At 38.8% G+C, this 4897-nt stretch overlaps 1 long non-coding RNA gene across 2 annotated transcripts; it reads right to left on the minus strand.

Moving 5' to 3' along the window:
• Positions 1-420: 420 nt before the first annotated feature.
• On the minus strand, positions 421-4122 carry LOC138116470 (uncharacterized). 2 transcript variants are annotated; one of them, XR_011154159.1, is made up of 3 exons: positions 3911-4122; positions 2496-2625; positions 421-1579 (listed from the first exon to the last, which is right to left on the minus strand). It is a non-coding gene; the product is annotated as an uncharacterized lncRNA (long non-coding RNA). The 2 variants fall into 2 exon arrangements; XR_011154160.1 differs by having other exon boundaries at positions 2496-2659.
• Between the last annotated feature and the right edge of the window lie 775 nt (positions 4123-4897).

Here is a 4897-nt window from a genome sequence, read left to right on the forward strand (position 1 = left end):
TACCCTCCTGCTAACCCTATTTGCAAACTCAACAGCTGAGGAACAGAGAAGCTGTTTAGAAAAAAACCCTTAATTTGAAGGATGTCATCATTCTGATACCCTTTAAATATCTTTCACTTTGTTTATCGATGCCCCTAAATACCATTTAATTTCTTTTTCCCTGTGATTCCCATTTCTTTTCACATAAAGAAAGCAAGATACCCTGATCTTAAGATGAAGAATACTTTGTCGACGTATTTGGTGATATTGTTGTTCTTTCCAGTATTATTCTTCCATCCATCTTTAATATAGCCTGACATTTTGTTTGCTTTTTTTGACCACTACTGTGCCCTGAGTAGAAGTTTCCATTAAGCTGTCTGCAGTAACGCCTAGATCTTTTTCTTGAGTGATTTTGCAAACCATCAAGTGTATGTGAGTAGTTCAAATTGTTCTTTTTAGTACACATTACCTCACGCTTGCCTACACTAAATTTCAGCTGCCATCTTTTTCCGTCCTTTCTTTTAGGCTTTCGTTTTGTCTAGTTTGCTGTTGGGGTTTTTTTTAAGTCATGGCTTTTCTAAATAATCACATAATTCCCAGTTATGCTGTCTCTGCTACTGTATGCTTGCTTTCCAGATGAGTAACAAAGAGATTAAATTAACCCCAGTTTTGGTGTAGGTCGTAGGATCTCCACTTGTTAATATCCTTCCCAGCTCAAAATAACCATTGACTTGTGTTTTTTTTATTCAGACTTCACAACTTTCTGAGTCATAATATATTTCTTAGCCCTCTGCTATTCTTTACCCTTAGAAACTTGATGACATTTAAAATAAACATCTAGGTTATATTCCCGAAATTATACTTTTATCCATTGTTCTAATGTCTTTATTAAAGAATTTAATAACAATTGACTGTTAAAACTTACTCTACAGGGACAAGTTCAGCCAGAGTAGCTATAGGCAAAGCTGGAATTTACCTAGAGGAGCAGAATGGCAGGACAGAGAGAATCAAAGTCTCCATTCAGCAGAAGAGTCTCTTTCAACCTCTCCAGAGCTGCGTGGAATAATCCTCTCACAGCTGAATTCAGAAAAGCAGCTCTCAGGTGCTCTTAGTATAACTACAGAGCCCAAGCACGTTCTTCTGTGCAACAAATGTCACTTCTCCATCTTCCCCTCCCTGCTTCCTCGGCCCCAGTGGAACAGCTTGTGCTGCTCTCAAAGTGCTCAAGCAAAGAGAAATGAGAACAGGAGTGGGGTTTGAGGATGCAACTCTTTTCTCCAGCCAGGCCACCCACCCTCACTGAGATCTTGGATGCAGCCTTGAAAATGAGTGCATGTGCCAAAAAGCATCAAGGAAGAACGGGATCCTTACTACTGAACAAAGCATTGAATGAGCACTCCATGTCCAATTCTGGCACCCGCTCATTTTAGCACAGCTGGTAACAAGGTGGGAAGAGTTCAGAAAACCATTATAAGAAGTCCAAGGAGTGCGTTTTGCAGTAAGAGACGAAAGAATTTGTTTCATTTTCTTCCAGCAGATTGCTGCAATGTGATGTCTTTGCTGTCTGTGTACATACTGTCATGAGACAGAATTCAGAGCCCTGGAATGTGAAGGCAGATGCATTTGAATCAGAAATGTGGTCACATAAAGTTCATCATGAAGGTAATTAGAACTTCCTGGAATGTTTATTCTGCTCTATGCAATTTGCCACAGCAGGAATATACTGGTTTTGGCAAAGTGGCTGATCTCATCTCAACGTTTAGTACTCTCATGATCAATTTTGGGAGCTACGTTTCTGTTTAGCACATTTTCCAAAAGCCTGCTTGGTCATTCATATTTTGCATTTATGTTCTGGACTGGAAGACTGCAATGTAGTAATTGGCAAGATCAGGTGAAAGGAATTCACCTCAATAATGGTTTGTTTTCACTACCTAAGTGAAGCTATTAATTGTAAGTTACTGTGTGTTGTCCTGATTGTACTCAACAAGCAAATGTTACATAGCTTAATGAAATGTGAGACTCAAACCCAATACACTTTTTGTTCCATAACCAGTGGCTTATCATGCTAGTATATTTTTTGCAGTAACAGGAACTGTATGAGACAAACTGTTTTTAACTGTGGCAAAGGTGAATTCTCTTTGATCTCTAAAATGCTCTTTCAAGGAAACTTTTTAACTTCAGTGAGCAAGGGAGAAATGTATCAACACAAAACTTAACAGACTTTTATTGAAGAATATAACTGTGGCTATATTTGTCTCCTAAATTGTAATGATCATTGTTTATTTCTGTGGGGAAAATAACCTAGGTTCACCTGCAGAAGCTTAATATCATACTGGATTCTCCGCAGGGAGAGGTAGTTCTGCAAGTTTAAATATATTTTGAAGAGCTTTAGTTTGTGTTCTTCTCTCTCTCTGTAAATTTGGTTTCATGGATGTATTTTCTGAACTCTTTAAGAACTCCTTTCATTGCTTATAATTTCAGTTTCAACTTCATTGTCCCACCCTCAGGAAACTTACCATAGCCAAGCATGGTGTTATGTTGAAGCACACAGAATTCCAGGTGACAAATACTCTCTTCATGACAGTTACACAGGAGGATTGTTCTCACTTAATTACACTGCTCATTGGCAAAAATTGCTGACCTACCCTGGCACAATAATAAGTTTTCTTTTGTAGAATACCTTCAAATATATTTGAAAAATTACTGTTGTGCATTTATACCAATTCTGACATCTTTCTTTATAACAACCACCTGATATTATTGCTGAAAACGTAAGATTGTTATAGGTTACATGGGCTGACCAAAAAACCTTCACCACTTTTTGGATTATATGTAATGCTTAACTTCTAAAACCAAACAGCAAATGGTTGTGTCATGTGTCAGGCCAAATGCGTGGTATAAATTGACTTTGCCTCAATTCTATCCGTGATGAATGAACATTCTGTTCTCAGAAATAATTGCTTGGATGAAAAGGTCGCACACATCAACCATAGAGTGCAAATGGTTACTCCCCAAATCCTTGTTAAGCTAATTTCATAGGAAGCAGGAATTTGTGTTGGTGTTTCTGAATGCTGTATGAAGCCCAGTGTTCAGAGGAAACCATTCAGTAGTCCCAAACCGTGGCACTGTTTAAAATCAGTTGGCACTTACTGACAAAATTCCATAACCACCCAGCACGGCACGATCAGTTGATTTATAGTTAGATATTAATTAGCAAGGGACAGATAAAAATGTTGAATTTCAAGTACTTCTGGAAGCACTAAGATTTTCAATAAGCAATGGGAACAATAAGCTATGTTGTATCAAAGGTCATACATGTGATGCCATACAAAAGTCGTGTAATTATTGAGATAGCTGCGTGCACTCATTTTAAACAAACTGTAATTTGTTTCTGAAAAAGGAATGTGGAGAAAAGACATGAGAGCCAGGGAACTTGTGTCTGGATAAACTGATAACTTAATCAAAATTATTAATTTGATTCATTCAACCCGTGGAATTTGGTGCCATTTGAGAGCAAGCATACGCAGGCAAATTTTATGGAAAACTTTGGAGTGCCAACCTATTTAAGAACAATGAAAATATTTGCTTTGTAATGTTTCTTTGTTTTTCTCATTAGCACCTAATAAACATCCACAATCTACTTCTTACTACCTTTATGAAAGAGCTATGCCCAGTAGGGATGCACAGATATAGAGAATGAGGGGAGAGGGCACATGGTACATGCATGAGGGAGTGCAGAGCAGAATACCATTACCTGTGTTAGACAGGGAAATGGAAATGGGTTTGTCTTCCTTTGAAACAGTGACCAGAGACACAAAACTCAAACAGAGGGGATTTTTGGCTTGCCTGGTCTGTTTTTTACCTCTACTACGATCACTGAGTTCCAGTGTTGCCATGAAAACAAAAGACAAAGTTTACTAATGCTCCTTACCTGAGCTACAGCAATTAACCACCTATGTAAGAAATTAGCCCAGCCCCCATCTTTGTAATTATGATCTATTAGACATTCTACTTCACAGTAGGGATGATTTAATTTGTACTGCCGTGCAGCTGTGGGTGGCTGCCTCGTCCCATGATGCTTGTCTCGGTGATTACCATGGCTGACTGCTTTCTTCAAGGGCTTGCCAGGCCAGAGTTAACTGCCCTAAGTCTCTGAGATTTGCAGTTTCATACTCAGCCCTTCCCTTTTATCCTGATTGGCTTCCCCTCCCAAGACAACAAAGCAGGAGGCACTCTTTAGTTGCCTTTCAAGCTGCCTCTTCTGTCTAAGAGCTTGAATGCTGATGATCTCAACTCTGCCTGCTTGGGACTCCCGAAATGCATTCAGCTAATACCACAGCAACCTGCTTAAATTATTAATGCAAGTTAGTTTGACTCAAGAACTAAAAACGTTTTATTGGTCATAAATATTTCTTACAATAGGGTGACTTCTGGCAGAATTCCTGGTTTGATCCAAAGCTGGTGTTTCAATAAGAAAGCCTTAAAAGTAAAGTTCAACTGCCATTTTGGCATCAAATTCACAAAACACAGTAAAATAAATTAGGAATTTATCACAGAACTTATGCCAACAAGGTTAAAAGTTGCTTTTGTTGTAATTATGAATTATTGACCACAAAGTAATCTAGGTCCTCCACTCAATATGCTCTGGAGAGAATTATCACCCTGACTGGCTTAGGAGCAGCTAAGAGCACAGCTCATAAGTTGGGCCATCTTTAAGCAAATTTCTAGTTTCTCTGTACGACTTGTGACTAGAACCCGAGGTCAGCTGGATTTGAGGACATGTGCAGAAAGCAGAAAGGGGAATGAAGACAGATAAGAGAAAAGGGTGCATGGTGGAGCAGTAAGTATAGCTAGAGTGTTATTCTGGATCACCATGTGGTGCTGTGGAGCCATTTATAACCAGACCTGAATATGTCCC

The sequence above is a fragment of the Aphelocoma coerulescens genome, chromosome 10, assembly GCF_041296385.1.
Source record: "Aphelocoma coerulescens isolate FSJ_1873_10779 chromosome 10, UR_Acoe_1.0, whole genome shotgun sequence".
NCBI lineage: Eukaryota > Metazoa > Chordata > Aves > Passeriformes > Corvidae > Aphelocoma > Aphelocoma coerulescens.